Source organism: Zosterops lateralis, assembly GCF_965231275.1.
Source record: "Zosterops lateralis genome assembly, chromosome: Z".
In the NCBI taxonomy this organism is placed as follows: Eukaryota; Metazoa; Chordata; class Aves; order Passeriformes; family Zosteropidae; genus Zosterops; species Zosterops lateralis.
The window spans coordinates 81,426,213-81,444,987 of NC_139800.1; positions in this window are offsets into that span (position 1 = coordinate 81,426,213).

Here is an 18,775-nt window from a genome sequence, read left to right on the forward strand (position 1 = left end):
GTCAGAGCAAAACAGAAAAGGACATTTGCCTGCAGAGCCAGCCAGGAGACAACACTGCACTCAAGGCACAAACAGAAAAACTCTAATGAAATAATTATGGATTGCATAAAATTGAAGGTAAAGAACTTCCAGAGACCCTTTTACACGCTCCCCTTCCCAGGGCTGGGAGAAAAGAGAGGATTATCTCAGCCTCTCCTTTTATTTACCCAGAACACCTGGTAGCAATTTCTCTCAGGACATAATTAGCTTTTAATTAGCAGACAGGTCATTTGTTACCTGAACCTGTTGAGCAACACCCTGAGCACTCCAGCTCTGGGCATCCTGTCCTCACTTTGGTGAAGGACCTTTGCTCACAGGAGCTGAGGTTATGTTTGAAGTAGTGCCTCCTGCTTAAAAAAAAAAGGTTATTTCTGGTATTATTTACTGTGGCATTGATAAGGCTGTGGTGTTTTTTTTATCTGCTGTAATGAGCTGTATCCCAGGGGTTGCTGGTGGTGGGAAGTATCTGTGGAGATAATGAGCAGAGAAAAGGGCAGGGCTGCTCCAGGGGGGTTGTCCAGGGAGCAGGGAGAGGGCATTTTTGGAGAGCTGTGCAGCAGCTTTGCTGCTTGGATGTTTTGTCACCTTATTGCAGCTGTGCCCACACGGCCTGGGCTCTGCTTTGGGGATTGAAGCAGCCATTAAAGGGATTGGAGCAGCCATTAAAGGGATTTCTGCCCCGGATCAGTGTCAGCAGAGTGGAGGATGCTCATACTGGGGGTTTGTCAGAGCTCCTGAGTGTGTCACAGGTGTGCAAGAGGATCTTTACCTGCCCCTGCCCTGCCCTGCTGCTCTGGGGGATTGGATGGAAAACTACAGTGTGCAGAGGAGCTCTGGGGAAGGATTAGGCTATTTCAAGGAAAGCCATTTGTTAATCAGGGTGGAAATCTGCTGAGGAGAGGGGACCTGGGTACCGATATCTGTGCTTTCCTGGGTGCCTGCTCAGAAAATAGCCTCATCATGTAGGTATAAAATTCTGGATTTCAACACACCAGGTGATTCACCCAAACACTTGGAAGATTTTCTCTTGACTTTCTGTGGGAGAAAAAAGGGTGTGTAAATATTTTACAGGATGGTTAGGAAGGGTAATTTGGATTAGGGTAAATCATATTGGGGGGTTATTGCCTTCCTCTGAGGTGGATCTGTAACAAACTGCTCCTTCCCTGGTCTCCCTGTCCCAGGCCTGGGCTCCAGCACAGGTGCAGAGTGTGCAGGAGAAAAGAAAACACTAAACTTAGGAGAATGCCATGGAGAACTTTCTTTGCTGATAGCTGGGGGCAGCAAAAGGCTTCCTAACATGTATTGATTCAGAAGAAAGTCTATGATATATAATAATAATAATGCCACTTTGTCATTTTATATCCAATTACTTCTGCTCCACATCCTTGGGATTTCCCAGCTGAGCATTTATGAAGTGGGCAGAGAGCAGCCTGCCCTTTTTAGCTTGCTTAAAAAACACAGATGCTGCTGATCCAGAGGAGCAGCTGAAATTCTTCAGGGTAGGCTGGGCAAGAAGTCCCCTCTCATGGCCACAATGCCCTTTGCTCATGTTTGGGATTCCCCTAGAAGTGGCTGCTCCCCTGATTTTCCTGCTTCTTGCTGTTTTCTCCCTGCAGGAAGCCAAGCTGTGATGTTCCCTAAAATCCTCTGTGCAGTGGAGGCACAGCAGCCCCTGGGTGAGGGCTGGGGGCTCAGACCCCTCACTGAGGTTGGGAGGAGTCTGATTTTCTGCACAGATCATCACCCACCTGAAATTCAGCTGCTCTCACCTGGAATAGCTGCAGTGACCCCAAGCACTGCCTGAGCTCATTACACAAATAACCCACATAACAAGCTTTAGAAATTAATTGCTATTGATGCTCAAAACCACTGCAGAGAGACCCTGTGCTCCTGACCATTGTTCCAATTAAAATTTTCTGCTCTGAAAATCCGAGACTTGAATTAAATTTAAAAAACAAAACCAGTGGAGAAGATTCCTGTGTGCCACTCACAGTGCCCAGTGAGTTGTTCCTCACGCAGCTGGCAGATGTGATCTGAAAATAATTTTAGGCTGAAGGAGAGCAGGTTTAGATCAGACGCTGGGAGAAAATTGCTCCCTGTGAAGGTGGAGAGGGCCTGGAATGGATTTCCCAGAGAAGCTGTGGCTGCCTCATCCCTGGAACTGCCCAAGGCCAGGTTGGATGTGGCTTGGAGCAACCTGGGATAGTGCAAGGTGTCCCTTCCCATTGGCAGGGGGTGGAATAGGTGATCTCTAAGGCCCCTTCCAACCCAAACCATCCTGGGATTCTATGGAATCACTGAAGAAGGTGTGAGGTGAGAACACCTGGAGCCCCCAGGGGAAAACAGTGTGTCTTTGCACCATCTTCCAAGGAAAAAAAACATCCCAAACACCCAGAACTGATCCTCGCAGAATGACAAATCACCTGCACCTCCACGTCCCCCTCCCATCCCACCTTTGTCCACACTTCCCACACAAGAGCCGAAGCCCTGCCGTGCAGAGGAGGCGCATTTCCCGGGAGCGGATCCATCTGTTTTCCCTCCGACGCCGCAAATTGTCACTTCGCGTCGCCCCTCGCCGCCCGGGGCCCGTCATTGCCATGCAGAGCACGGGCTCCTCGGGAGCTGCTAACACTCATTAGTGCTCCAGGTCCTCCCGCAGAGCCAACCTCTCCCGGCTCATTGTCATTCCCGCCGTGACACCGGTGCCACCGCCAGCCGAATTCCGACGGTGGCTTCGCCGGGTGACATCAGAGCCTGCGTCACCCCGGCCCTTCACAGCCGTCCCTGGAGACGCCGGGAGGCTGGGGTGGTGATTATTCGGCTTCCTCTTGAGCTCCAGAGGTTTCCGAAGGGTTTCTCGCTCGCCGTCCTGTGTGATCCCGTCGCCATGGTGACCGGGGAGGGATGCTGGGCTCCCCTTCCTCGGAGGATGGAGCTGGTGGTTTGTCAGTGGAATTCTGCCACACCTGAGGAGAAATGTTTAAAAAAAAAAAAAAAAAAAAAAAAAAATCTGCTCTAAAAAAGACTTGGAATTTTTTGCAAGAACGTGGTGGTTTTCATTATTTTCATAGAATCACAAAATGGGGTGGGTTGGAAGGGACCTCAAAGTCATCCCATTCCAAGCCATGGCTAAATACATCTTTCACTTTGTAGATTAAATACAAAGATCAGAAGCCTAATCCTGGGGCTGGACTAAACCTCCCGTGGATGGAGTCGTGGTGGAGCAAACCTGAGCTGGGGCTCTCCTGTGTTGTGCCCTCACACAGATTTATCCCTCCATGGGTGATCATCACTCCTGGGACCACACATTGACCCAGCAGGACTGAGGCTCCATAACTCAGTGCTCTGCCATACTCATCCCTCTCCATTTCGTCAGGAAAGAAAGCACAATTCACCTTCCAAGCAGCTGCAGATCTTTCTGCTGCAGTGTCAAGTCTCTCACAGGACCACGTGTCCTGGTGGTGCACAGACAAGTGTCTTTGCAGTTTTGAGCAGGTCACCCTTTGTGGCCTGGTTTTTGTCAGAGCAGCTCAGCTGACGTGCTCTGCTGGACACCGTGTCCAACACAACCTGTTTGTGGAGTCACTGCATCCATTAAATACAAAGAAACTGAAAGAACATAAATTTTGTATTATCTATTTACTCCCATCTCCCAGACCAATTGTTTATTTTGGTGGACTTCCAATGCCCTGGGCAGACAGGTCGTTGGAGCCACTAATAACATTTCTTTCTCCTCTGCTCAGCCTGTAATTATTATCTTTCTCTCTCTTTTATCTCTTCTTCTCTGTGTAATAAAGTTCTGTTTCTTCAGTGGTACCTCAGGATGTCTGACCTACAAGAGAGATGCCCAAAGGGATGAGCTGCCACCAAAGCAGGAGACATCTCCAGCTGAATTTTAATGGGATGTTGTCAATTCAACAAGAAATTTGCTTTTTCTTGCTGGTCACATGAAAACTTCCAGGCATGAGGAAGCTGATGGCAGGGGAAAGCGGGAGTGCTGCTGTCCAGGGAAGTGCTCCTGGGCTGTGTGAAGTGAGAGGGAATGAGAGGAGATGGATCTTGCTCACAGAATTTCCCTGGATCACTCTTGCTGCAGGGTCCATGTGGTCAAGGGTAGGGTGTGCTGATTATGGAAAATATTTTGATATTGTCACATTTCACTTCATGAACTGGACAGGGACAGGGACACCTGGAGAACACTTCCCTGTTGGCAGGTTTAATCTCACTTTAGCTGGGTCCCCCTGGCACCAGCTCAGCATTGTCTCCAAGCCCCTTTCCCTCTCCTCCCTGGATCTCTGAGCATCCTTGGCAGAGGCCCCACTTCATCTCTAGTCCTGGTTTGCTCCAGGTTGGTTCCTCACCCTTTGGGAACTCGCCTCATTTCTGGGCTGCTTTTGATTACCCTGAGCTTCCTGAGGAATGGTACAAGCTCCTGCTGGGCTGATTTCAGCCCAGAAATACCCTAGGAAGAGGTCACCTTCCTTTTCTGGATCCTGGACTACCTCAGGCTGCCAATTTTAGCAGTGCCAGAGCTGAGGGTTTGATTTTTATCACCTTCCAACCCCTGATGCTCTATAAACACCCAGGGCTTGACCCTAGAACATCCCAATCAATATCTCCTTGCATCTGTATTGCACAGAAAATAGATAAAATATCCCCAAACCCTGAAGGATGTTGATCTTAGTGAAATTAGTGAAGGCCAAGTAGCTCCTTTGTGTTTTTCTACTACCAGACAGATGTTAATCCTTAATGAATTGTGTTTGCCTGAATCCAGGAGCACCATTTATCCCTTGTGACCTTTGCTGAGTTGAGTTATTAAGTGTTATAAATAACTACTCTTAATATGCAGGCAGTGTCCGTGTGCTTTTTATACTGATTTGGGAACAATCACAAACTAATTCCCCACAAATAATTCCTCAGATATTTGAATAAAAGGAAGACTGCATTTGCATATCTGCCCAGAAGGAACTCATCTCCCTGAAAAATATTCTGGTTTGCAAACCACATTAGTCAATGGCCTCAGCACAGTCACTCACACGAGAAATTATGCTAATCCATGTGGGAGATTTAATTTTCCTTCAAGAAGAATGGAAGCACAGAAAGACACAGAACAGCCCAAACAACTGCAGGGAGAGGTGCTGCCCTGAGAAATGGATTGCAGGATCTACTCAAATAAATCATGGTTTGTTAGGGAAAAGTAGTAGGCAGGTTTAAATCAGATATAGCTATGGACAAGTATTCAATAAACAAATAGAATTCAGGATTTAATTAGAACATGCAGGTGTTGTGTTACATGTGCAGGGCTCACTGGGCTTGGCTACTGAAAAACAACCACTTGGAAATATCCAAGAGAGACTCACAGAATGGTTTGGGTAGGAAGGGACCTTGAAGCTCATCTCATTCCCATCCCACTCCCCTGCCATGGGCAGGGACACCTTCCATTACCCCAGGCTGCTCCAAGTCCTATCCAACCAAAATAGCTGGAATACAACTTAAAATGGCATGGACCATCTGGCCAATGCACCCCACATATCCCCACAACCAACACGGTGGGAAATAATGCAAAAAATCTTGGGATTCTGTGATTTCTGAGCTGTGTAATTTTGGATTCAGTGAGGAGGACATGGAGAAGCTCAGCATGGCCCTGCCACGAGGCACCTGGGGTGACCTGCAGAGCTCAAACCCAGAGTTTGCTCCTCACCCAGTGAGACAAACCCAGTGCCAGCACTGAGCACTGAATATTTCAGCAGTGGGGATGTGATGCCTTGGCCAAAACCCTGAGTCCTTAATTGCCAGCTTTGAGTGTTGTCTCTATTTGAATAAGACCATCAAGCTGTGCTTTAAAGCAGCTTTTTAGTCAAAGGAAGATACAAATATTCTCATGTCTGCGAAGGATCCCATCAACTGAAAAAATCATGAGAAAGCCTCTCCTGAATGAAGCCTGGGCTGGGTTGTGAATCTTTAATGTGCATTTCTTCAGCTCCTTTCAACACTCAGCAAATTCACATTCTCTTTGACAGAGCAGACATTTTCATGAAGTATTTATAGCAGCCAAGCAAAATAACCCGATTTCCTCTTTAACAGAGGCTTTTGGGAGGCAGCTCCCAAATCCCAGTCTTCCTTATTTACACTATAAACAACCAAGAGATCAAATAATAAAATGGAACTGCAATTACGCAGGTTTTTCCAGTGGAGAATACCTTCTTTTGTAAGAAGGCCTGGGTAGATTCTGGCTGTTCTGTACAGCTCAATTATTTATGAGTCAGGAGGAGAAGGGAGAGCTGGGAAGAGCTGAGGGAGGAGGAAAGAACAAACCCAAACAAGCTCTTGTGTCATCAAAACACAGCCCATCTCCTTGGGCATGTCCCCAGCATGGGGAGAAGGGTTTATTCTCCAGGGAAAATGGCTCAATCAATTGATAAATTTCACAACTGACAGACTTCTCTCAGGGTGGACAGAGATTCTCCATCCTGTGGGTGAGTTCTTTAGACTTAGTGGGAAAAGTCCTGCTGACTGGAGACCTTTGGAGGGCAGATCCTCCACCTTCCCTCTCCAGTGGCTCTGTGGAGGCTGAGCCCTGGTGTTGTCCCTCCTGACACCACAAATATTCCAGACTTTGGATGGATTTTCTCTCTTTCCTGCAGGTTTGTGACTCATGATCTGCTGCCATTTAAAGTGGCTGGGTTTACCCAGTGGCAGAAAGATGAGACTCTACAAATGTGAATCCTCTGCTCCAGCTTCTGCATTTTATAAGTCACTTGATATTTCCCCATTTAAATTACTCCAATAAATGTGGCTTGCTGGTCAATTTAGCAAGATGAGTGTTTCTGGTGAGGTCAGTGCAAGACAAATAAGCAGGTTTCAGTAAAATTACTTGTAACATTTCATGGAAATTATTAAAAATAATAATAAATGAGTGTTGCTTCCCACTAATTGCCCGTTTACAGCCATATTCCCATTGCTTCCTTCAGGAGTTTCACCAGTCAGACCTTTAAAAAATATACAAGGAGCTTAGAGAAGACGTTTGTTACGATTGATTGGATGCAGATGTCTATAAAAATGGAAAATGGGAAAAAGAGAGCAATATCTCTGAGTTTTTCTGGCTTTTATGGGCAGCAGAAGACCCAGCTGCCGTCGTTCCCCTGCCTGAAGGCAAAGATTTCCATTACCAGTGAATCAGTCACATGGGCAGGGAAAGAGATAAAAATTGGTCCTTTGTACAATGTTCAGCTGAGGTAATTAATTGGAGATTGATTCAGGAGAAATCCAGCTCATTTGAAGTCTACGGTGATAAAATCACGACAGATGGGTTGGAGCAGGAGAAACTACAGCCTGGCAGGACAGGGAATGAGCTCTGGGTGTGGCAGCAGCCAGCCTGCCCCAAGCCTTTCCCAGAGTATTTCCAAAGCTGGGAATTTTCTGTTTAACTCTTGGGAATGGCACTTCTGTCCCCATTTCAGCTCCATGTGGCTGCTCCCACCACGGAGGGCTGAGGCTGCAGCCTCGTGCCCCATTCTGATGGGATGGGGCCTTTTAAAGCTGTAAACTGTAATTATTCATAAACCACCTCCATAAGCCATGTCTTTCTTTCCATCTACACGGTTTTCCCCACTCTGAAATATGATCCAGTTAGTGCTGTGCTGTCTCTGGGCCGTCCTCCCCCTATCCTTATGGAAAAAATTGGTGCCATCTTCTCCTGGTTTTCCAGCCCAGCACCCCTGATTGCTGGATTGCTCAGAGCATTACTGCTCTGTAATCTCAGCCTCCTCCCTCTCCTTCCTCTTTTCCATGCAGCTCTGCTTACTGTCTAATTGGGAATTCTTCAGTGAACACTGTCCTTTTTTCCTCTCCCAAGCCACCCCAGGCCGTGGCTTCACCAGCCTGAAATATTCCCTTCAATACCCACTTTTGATCCAATTATGGATCAAACAATCTGACAGGCAGAGCAGCATCCCTGCCGATGGTGAAGAATGAAGCAGATCCCAGCAGGGTGCCGACCACTGGATCCACCCCACTCATCTCCAGGACCTGGATGGATGCTGGGATCCGCACACTCGTTTGGAACCTGGAGCTGGAGAAGAGATAAAACCCAGGCAGCAAAGCCCTGCTGCAGAATTTAATATTCCCCCTGCCAGTTTTTAAGGTTTTGGTACAGAACAAGGGTTCTTAAACCTGTTGTTCCATAATGAAGGGGATTTTAAAGCCTGTTATTCCACGTTCCACTATTTCACCAGGCACACAGAGAACTGGACCAGAGCAAGAGATTTTTGTATTTTACATACAGCAGAGCTTGCTTGTTGCATTTTAGGTACAGCCTTGGCTGCTCAAAGCAATTTTCAGTGTTTCTAGTGAGTTAAATTAAAAAAATAATGAAGTTTTCATGTTGGCTCTCGGGGGAAATAGAGGTGGGAGTAATGAACCCACGAATATTCCGTGTGCTCCATAAAATGATGCTGCAACACTGCAGCAGAGGAGGCAAAACCTGGCACAAAACTTCCTGTGGAATTTCCTCCTGAATTCCCTGAGCCCTCGGGATACCCAGGAGAACACCAGCCAGAGTAATCCTGACCCTTGTTTTTGGTCTGCCTGATATCCTTCACACTCAGGGGTCTGCTGGTGCAGCCTGGAGCTGAATGGCTCCGAGCAGGTTTTACCTGCAGGATGCAGGAATGTGATGTGGGGATAAAGGAAAACATTTTAGAAGTTTTGTTTTGGCCAAATCTTGGGAGAAACACATTTAAAGGAGAGCTCCTGCATGCAGCAGCACTGAGGCTGTTTCTGAGTAAGCAAAAAGAGCCTTTTTCAGGTTTGAATTTAATTTGGGTGTAATTTGAATTTGTATTTTCCGTGTTTTGAATTGAACAGAAAATGTAGACAATCGACCTCTCAGTCAATCACAATCCTCCCCCAAATGCTACCAAAGTGAAATGTAGCTGTTTTTGGAAGCAAAGGAGCGGCTGTGGAGCTCTCAGAAGTAAAACATCTCAGACAGAGAGAACAGCCTCTCTCCAGAGGCAGCGGAGTCATTCCCAACCTCCAACTTCAGAGATCCTTATTTTCGTTAGGTTTTTATTTAATGAAAGTATAAACCCCACACACTCACACAGAGTCAGCACAGAGACAAATCCCCAGGAAACTCTATTTTAAATAAGAAATCAATGTAATTTTGCACCACAACCTTTCTTCCCAGTCTTTCCAAAAATCTGCTCAGAAGGATAAATTTCAGGTGGGACATTGTGGCTGTGAACAATGGTGAGTAGCAAATATTTTTATTTATGAAGTATTGTGTTTTGCTATAGATTCATGGGTGCCCTGCCACTTTTTCCCACAAATCTCATGTCCCATCTGAGCTCTTATGGATGTGAATCCCTGGATGTGCTACAGCCCTGCAACCCTTGCCAGGCTTATTTAACACCTTCTCTCCTTCCCTGCCAGGAATAACACAATTTTAATTTTCATTTTTGTTTTCATTTTAATTTTTGTTTTCATTTTAGTTCTAATTCTAATTCTAATTCTAATTCTAATTTTTGTTTTCTTGGCAAGATCCCAGGTGCTGCCAGGAGATGAGATTTTCCTGAGCATCCTGGCATTGTCCATGTGTTAGTGTGGATGAATATTTCCTGAATATTTGCCTGACATAGAGGACCTGGAATTGCTTGGTAAGGGATGAAAAAAAAATCTTTTCTCTTATTTTCCTGGTTCTCAGTAGCAAAAAGAATGATTTGTGCACTTTGAGTTGGCCTCTAATCTCCTTTAATGGGCTCCTCTAATGGGAAATAAATAGATCAGAGTCAAACTCCTTGTCTGATGCTCACATGGAGATAACACTGATAGCGCTCCTACAGGAAAGCATTTCAAATCCAGCAGGTTCCAGGGAGCTCCTCCCTCTTGGATACCACAGCACAAAGGTGGTTTGGGAGCTAAATATAAAGCTTTATTTGACCCACTGGTACAAAGTGATGAGGAAGCTTTAACCTATTGATCCAGGGCACGGCATCATGTGTGGCAATGATCCCTGTGGGAGCTCCGGGGCTGGATGTGGAATTAAAGGAGCATTTACCACACTCACACGGAGCCTCTGGAGCTCTCTCTGCCTTCAGACGTGTTTTCCTTGGTGTTTGCATGAATTGTGCCCATTGTTTCCCTGCTAGGAAAGAGCAAAATGCTTTCCAGCATGGAAATTATTTGCCATTTTATGAATAAAATTATCCCATTGTATCCGGCAAAAGGGCATTTTGCTCTGGTTCTCATCACTCCCAGTTTTCCCTCTCTCAGTGCAGTTTCACAGTAAAATGTCCAGGCTTTTTTTTCCGTTGTTAATGGAGAGGGAAAAACATCACAGCCAGGGTAAATCCCAATTCTGCCCTTCTGCAGGAGCACAAGCACAAACCCCATTGCAGAAACAAACCTACCACCAAAAAACCCCAAATCCCATTTTTGCTCCATTTTGCTCTCATACAAAGCTATTTCCCAGGAAAAACAGCAAATAAGAAGGAGCAGTGTCCATTACAACCAGACTTCCATGTTATGAAGGCTGAAAAAAAAATCCACCATGAGGAAAATCAATCTTTTTATTTTCCTTTTGCCCTCCTTAGTGGTTCCTAAGTCATTCGAAGTTCTGAGGGTAAAAATTTCTTCCTAAGCAAAGCCTTGGACCATCCCAGTTCTGAGGGATGTTTATGGCCAAGCTATAAAGTGATGGTAATGGAAATGTTAATAATCTTTAGCCACAGTGATCCCAGCTGGCCTCTCTGATAATAAATTTTATAAAATGAGGACGATAAAAAGGACTTTCTGGTTCACCAGGGCTATCTGCAACCGAGTGGTGAAAACAAGTTGGATTTTCAGCCCTGCCACATGTTTTGGGGCTTTTATCCCAGTTTTTATTTTGACACAATGTCTGGAATGTTTTAAATTACTATTGGAGATGTGTTAAGGTTTCGTATTGTGAATATTTCAGTGGATACAAGTCTTTAATGCTCTGCTCTTTGATATTCTGCTTTGTTCAGGAAATACGAGAATTACGGTGCAGAAATTACACAAAAAAACCCCCACATTGTTTCTGTGGTGCGCCAGCAAAACAACCAGCTGAAATTTGTCACGGTGCTGGCTGCACTCTTGTAATCAATTTAGCTTTGTGCACATGCAAAAATGTTCCCTTTGGGAAACGTGCTCGATATCACATTTTCCTGGTGCCTCTGGAACGCGGGGAGGATCAATAGTGACCCCAAACAGCAGGCAGATGGATGCTCCCCTCCACAGCCTGTTCAAATGTGCAAAATTTAAACTTCTTTTGGCTAAACAAGTCAAAATGCTTTAGCAGGCTGGACAAGACCAAAAAAAACCCCAAAAGACCAACCAACCAACCAACCAACAAACAAACAAAAATCCCAACCACCCCCCCCCCAACAAAAAAAAACACCCAAAAAACCTCAAAAAAACCTCACCCCAAAACAAACAAACAAACAAAAAAAACCCAACAAAAAACCCAACCAAAAAAACCCCACCCAAAACAACTAAACCCCCCCCCAAAAAAAAAAAACAAAACAAAAACAAAAACAAAAAAAAAAAAAAAAAAAAAAAAAAAAAAAAAAAAAAAAAAAAAAAAACCAACCCCAAAACCCATGGATCACCCAGTTTTGGAGCAGAGAACTCCCAGGATTTCTGGGCAGAGCCGGGCTGTAGAGCTCTCTCTGCACAGCCTATGCTAATGAGCCTCATTATTTAATGATAAACAGCAACATTTAATTAGCGCAGCCATTACTCCACATCAGGCCCTTTAATTAGGCCGGGGGCTGGTGGGAATGAGCCGGTCCGGGGTGACTGAGCCGGAGGCTCCGCTCGGGAATGTGGCCATGGATAAAGGCAGAGCCGGGATGCGCCTCCGCTGGCGGGTTAATGACCCACCGCGACCGCTCGGCTGCGGGTGTTAATTGGCACAGGGTGTCGCTGATGCTGCTGCCCTCTCAGGGATGGCTCCAGCTCCCTGGACACTGCCCGGGCTGGCCGTGACACCGGGGATGGGACAGGGATGCTGCAGCCGGATTCCAGAGCCAGGAATCTCAGCCCTGCATTCCCTGCCAGCAGAGCCTGCAGCCTCCCCTGCCAACCACCCACGGGGCTTCGGATCCTTCCTTTCCCTGGCGCTTTTCCTCCTCTAAAACGCATCCTCAGACCTGCCCAGGTCTTTCCCACGGGCACGGGGCCATGGACACACGGGGCCGGGAGGAGCCTTGGCTGCAGCATCCACCTCCTGCAGCCTCCATCCCCTGCCCAGCATCCATCCCCATCCTTCAGCTCAGGAGGCGCCTAAGTGAGGGATTTGGAGCTTCGTCCATCTGCCGGGGCTGCTCCAGGATGAGCCCGTGTGAGCCCACAGGTAAATTATTCCTTGTGTCCTCCCCGCTGGAGACACGAATCTCTGGAGCTGGAGGAGCCTCAGCAGCATCCCTGGAGCTGCCAAGTGGCCAAATGCTGCTTGTGTTGTCACTGCACGGGAGAGGAGCTCTGGGACACGGCTGTGGCTGGCTGGAAAAACGATGGAAAACGACGGAAAGTCATGGAACTGCCGAGCTGGGGTGGAATTGCAGCTCAGAGTTTATCCCTGGAAGGATAAAGGGAGGCAGGATGTGGATCCTGGGGTGGGGCTCTGCTGAAATCACCACTCGGGTTTTCTTTCACTCCAAAGCCTGTGCTTGTACATCAGGCTGCCCCAAAACTGCCCCCAAAGCCAGGAGGGTCCACTGCTTGACAGTAAAAAGTATCTTGCAGCTTTGCCAGTGTTTAAACCCCAAATTTAATCAGTTAATCAAGTATTTCATAGTTAATTTTATTCATTATATTATTTTTTTCAAGACAGAGCTTTGAAATTGTTGAAGACTTTTATTGTAGCCTTTTCTAACTGAGAAATGACCATTTAAAGAATAAAACAGCAGGCCCAAACCACCCAAAAACACTTTTAGAAATGATATAAGTGTGGAAAACAGATTGCAATGAATGGGTGAGAAATGTCTGTGGTGGCCAGGACCACAAGGGCCAAGTCCAAGGTGCTGGGCAGGGTCTGCACTGAGGTCTGTACCTGTTGTAAAACTTCTCACCTACCTGGGCTGGATGGCTTCATCCACCTTCTGCTCCTCCAGCTGGGTTATTTCCAGCCTAAATGATTCCATGAGACATTTCAAACCCACTAAAACAAATTATGAATATCTGACTTTATAAGAAACTCATATTTTGCAAGTTTGGAAACTTCAGGGTTGTTTGGGGGTTTTTTTGTGGAGCACATTTTCTTCTGAAACTTTGTTCTTCTGCCTTTATTCATCAGAAAGGCTTTAGTCTTGATTTACCATTATTCTGTGGCTGCTTTATGGAGGAGACCCACGTCGCTCTCCCCCCTCCTTGCATCTGCCAGGAAAACAAAAAGCTGATCCTCTGCACCTGTCCCCAATTCACCACCAGCTGAAACGAAATTCACTCTCTCAACAAAGTGCCAGAAATGACTCAGTATGGAAATAAGAATTATTTCTTTCAAACCCTATTCTGAGGCAGCACAAGAGAGTGGGCCCACGTTCCACAGCAGAGCAGATCTGCTGGGTCACGTCCACAATCCTCTTCCAGAACTTCCTCAACAGCTCAGAGACAAAAGGACAAAATACTGATTTTTCTATCCTAGACTGAGGCACATCTGCTCCAGCCCCTATTTACATTTCTGAAAGTTGACAAGGCATGGGTAAAATGCAAGAAAATGGAGCAAAGTTAGAAGAAACGTTGCAGGTCCCAACTTACACCTGAACACCTGACCCGCACATCAATTTTCCCAATATCCACTAAATTCAATAGAAATTTCTCCCTTGAGGGGAGATTTCCCAGTGATCAAGGTCTCTGTCCCTGAAGGTTGTTGAGGCTTGGCTGAACAGAGCCCCAGCTGACCTGGGCTTGTGGGATGAGCCCCACAGTCCCTCAGTCACCCCAGGTGGGATCTGGATTTCCTGCAGCTGTTATGGATAGAGCTGAATCCAAACCATTCCTACAGCTGTGGGTTGGGAATTCCACAGTCTTCCTGTGCTGCTGGTGGTTTTCAGCCACCAAATGTCCCCTGTGAGGGTGGGAAGCTCCATCATATGTAGCTGTGCCATCCCTGGCAGGGTCCAAAGCCAGGTTGGACAGGGTTTGGAGCAGCCTGGGACAGTGGAAGGTGTCCCTGTCCATGGCAGGGGTGGAATGGGATGGGGTTTAAGGTCCCTTTCAACCCAAACAATCTTGGGATTCTATAGTGAAATAGTAAACCAGGAAACATTTCAGCTCTGAGGATGCTGGGGCAAGAACCATGGGAACCTCAAAAAACTCCTGTAGCAAACCTATGGATGTCTGCTGTCCACCTTAACCAACCCAGCTCCTTCTCCGCGTGGATTATACAGCCACCAACTTCCAACAAAAGTTTAGGTTTCAGGTCTTCTATCTCTTCCCTGTTTTCAATAAGATCCTTTTTGTTGTGGTGAATAAGCCTCATCCATTCCTCATGGCAGTGAACACGAGGAGTTTTTGCAGCCACATAATACTGCTATTTAAAAAGTGCTAATTGCTTCTTTTGGAAAAAGTGCCTGAACGTTCCCGTTCCAGCACTGAACGAGCTGCATTTGTAGGCTGCTCTCAAGATTGTTTATCTTCCCTGCTCCTCCATTCCTAATATTCTCCACTTCAGTTATTCTGAAGCCTGGCAGGATCCATATAAAAAAAGAAAATGAGTAAATGATTTCAAAAGGAGCTGGTTTAGAGTTGAGCTGAGTGTAAAGCAGTGAGTAAAACAGAGTTTTATTGCAGTTACACCATCCTACTGTGCAAAGCCATGGAAAGCCATGGAAAGCCTTTGTACCCTCACCTCTGAGAGGCACTGACATGATTATTTATCTTCCCATTTGCATAACATCAGAATTAAATGCAGAAATATTCATCCTCTGAAGGATATGGCTTGGGGACAAAAGGCAGCAAAGGTTTTCACCGTGTCACCCAGAGAGCAGGAAGATGATTGCTCTTGAAAACTGCTCTTCAAAACAGCCCTTGAAAACCACTCTTGGAAACAACTCTTCCAGTTTTCCTACTTCATGTTTGATTCACATCTCTCTTAAAAAAAAAAAAAAAAAAAAAAAAAAAAAAAAAAAAAGACAAGTAAAAACTGTTCTTTGTGGATGAAATAATGACACCAGTTAATAATTGTGATTTATGACATTGGCTGCTCCTGTTTGGTGCATTTTGCCCACATTTCCATCTGGAAGTCACCACAAGTTCGCTCTGTTTTTTTTGGACAATGGCTCCAAAGCTTTCTACAGGTCTCAAGTTTATTGCTGTGCTAATATTTGGGGAATAGGATTCACTGCTGAGGAACATGAGGGAAATGAGGTCACTCAGCCACCATAATTTTATGAAGAATAAAAATCCTGGGCCTTTCTTGGAGGACAGAGAGGCCACCTCCTTCTCCCATAAAACCAAGCACTGCAGGATCTGTCTTGGAGACAGACTCCTGCAAGCCAGACAGAACATGTGAGCTCCTCATTAAACAGCTCCTCATCACAAATGGCTCTGTGCCATTACAAACAGGAGGGAAAACTCTCGTTAAGGTGTATTTGATACAACAAAGTTCAGCTTGACCCATTTTCTAGGCTTGCACAGTCAATTTTTTGCCTCTCAGTGTTAATCCAGATTGGAAAACTTTGTATTCCGAGTGAAAGGTTATCACAGACTCCATGGAGATGGTGTTGTGCATATGGATTGACAAAATCATTAAAACAAAGCCTGTTTTTTAGAGAAGCAGAAGTTGACCCAGGTCACGGAGCCCAGAGGGGTGCAGATGTTGCATGAAGCCAAATGAAAAACATCCTGTGAAGTGAGGATTGCACCAGAACTTGAATTTGGGGCTGTTTAAAGCCTTGGTGATCACCATGGGTGCAAAGGTGACTCTGACCCCGTTTCCAGGCAAAGCCAGGGCAGTCATCCCACAGACGTCACCTCTGTCCCATCCCTGGGTGTGACTCACTCCTGAGGCTCCAGCAATGCAGATTGCCAGGGACAGCATCCAGCTGCCCCCTGGATCTCACTTGGAACTTTGCAAACAGCACTTAGGCACCAAATCATCCCTGAAGAAGCTCTCCTTGATTCATCATTAGTACCACTGTGGGATCCTGGAAGACTGAGACATATCCATCATTCCCACCGTGTGATGGGAACGTGGTGAGGATAAAACATTGCTACAAATCCCTCTCCTTTCTCTCCCATCATGAGACCTTTGTCCTCCCAGCCAGGAACAGCCCCTAAATCTGAGTCTCTACTTGGAAAAAACAAAGATTTGTGCACACACACACAACTTCAGGCTCTGGGAAACAGGAATTTCCAGTCTGAGCTTCCTGGGAGTGATGAGATAAGAGGGAACAGCTTTCCACTGCCAGAGGGCAAGGACAGTTGGGATAATGGGAAGGAAATCCTGGCTGTGAGTGTGAGGAGGCCCTGGAATGGATTTTCCAGAGAAGCTGTGGTTGCCCCACCCCTGGAAGTGTCCAAGGCCAGGCTGGAGGAGGCTTGGAGCAGCCTGGGACAGTGGAAGTGGAATTGGAAGTAGATGATCTTTAAGGTCCCTTTCAACCAAAGCATCCTGGGATTCTGTGATCCCCAGATGCCGATACATCTCACCTGAGGTTGGGCACTGCCACCTCAGTCAGCAGAGTGAATTTGGGATCCTCTCCCAGATTCCTGTTGGGAAGACCTCATGGAAGGTGGGGGTGAGGGGCTGTAACACACCAGCAGAGCCTGTTCATTGTCATTGTTCTCCATGGACAGAGGGAATGGGGCAGGAATGGCTTCCCACTGCCAGAGGGCAGGGCTAGGTGGGAGAGAATTGGGAAGAAATTCCTCCATGTGAGGATGGGGAGGCCCTGGATGGATTTCCCAGGGAAGCTGTGGCTGCCCCTGGATCCCTGGAAGTGTCCGAGGCCAGGCTGGATGTGGCTTGGGGCAACCTGGGATAGGGGAAGGTGTCCCTGCCCATGGCAGAGGATGGGGCTGGATTATCTTTAAGGCCTTTTCCAACTCAAACCATTCTGGGATTCCATGATCCTAAATTATTGCTGGTAGATTTTGTAGGAATTGACTGCAGGAAGAGGCATGGACATAAAATTTCATCCCTGACAGGGAAATCCAACAGCAATATTTTATCCCTGGAAAATGCAACTTAGTTCATGCCTGTAGTGAAATACCCTTAAAACTGATCTCAAACTGAGATGTGACCTGCTCCAGGCTGCCCACACAGAGCAGGGACACCAAAGACATCCAGCTGAAACAAACACCAAAAAAGAGCTCAATTTGTTGCTAAAATCCAAGGATGGAGTTTCCAGGAGAAGCGGTGTCTCCCCTGAATTTCTTGGCAGAGATCCCTACTCCTACAGAAAGGCTTGTGAGCCAGAGATCCGTATTTTTTGGAGAGGCAGCAGCAGCAGATATCTCAAAGAGCTCTATGAATAGAGTTGTTGATTCACTGCAAAACACAGGAAAAACTGGGGAGAAAACGAATCAAGTAAATTTAAACTGCTGACACATTTCTGGGTTGGGGAGGGAAATGTAAAAAGTGTGTTGAAGCAAGGCAATCACTTGGTAGCCCCCACAGCAGAATGAATTTCTGAGTTGACACTAAGTATATTCAGAATAAAATTACCAAGTGTGGTTTGAGAATTAAAAACCCCCCATTTGAAAAATTTCTGGAAATGGAAATATTGAGCAATGGTTTTCAATGAAGAAAATGCAAATATAAGCCATTCAATATCTCCTATTGAATTAAAATATTTAGATATTTTGAATGCAGAATTTATCCTTCCTCTGCTGGGGAACTGGAGAGCAGCAAAATGAAATCACAGTTCAGCTTTCCCCTCCAATTTTGCCAATAAATGTGGATGCCCAGATGTTTGGCCAAAGAGATACTTCAAATGCAAGAGAATTCAGGGAACTGAGTTCCTTTGCAGTGTTCAGGTGGCTTTTAAAAAGCTGCACTTACAAAAAATTATTCTGTTTGTGGGCTTTTGTTGTGACATCACAATCAACAGCATTGAAGGGACCAAAGCTGAGTGTTTGAGGTGGAATCCACTACCCCCCCGGGGTCCCTGAGCAGGAACTGTTGAGCTGTGATAACCCACCTCACCTTTAAAACGGGTTCTGCAGGGTGATTAATTTGCTCTGGAATTATTTACTTCTCCAAATGTCAGCAAAAGATTTTGTGTTCTTAAAAAAAAAAAAAAAAAAAAAAAAAAAATCAGTGGCACTTCTTCAACTGAAAGACTTTGCAGGTGCTGCCAGAGCACAGTTAAAAAGCTTTGGGCTTTTCCTCCAGCTCCTTTTTAACACGTTTTACCAAAAATTCCGCTTTTGGTGCCTTCCATGTATGTGAACACAGAGAAGAGTTGAGGGGCTTGAATTTTTAACTTTGGCTTTATCTTATTTTTTTCCTTTAAATGTGAAGTTCTTGTATTTCTGATGCTCATTTGGGACATAATTAAAAGAGCTCTCTCGTGTATTCTTGGAATTGTTACAGCAGGTTCTCCACTTCGGTGTCACCATCTCCAGGAATATTCCTAAATGTGCTCCAGATGAGTCCCAGAGACAGAAGAGAAAGGAATCTTCCCCATCCCACGTTACAGTATCATTAATTGCTCTGCAGTAATTAGATCCTGTCTGGGGCCAGTATTTAATGAAAGGCCACCAG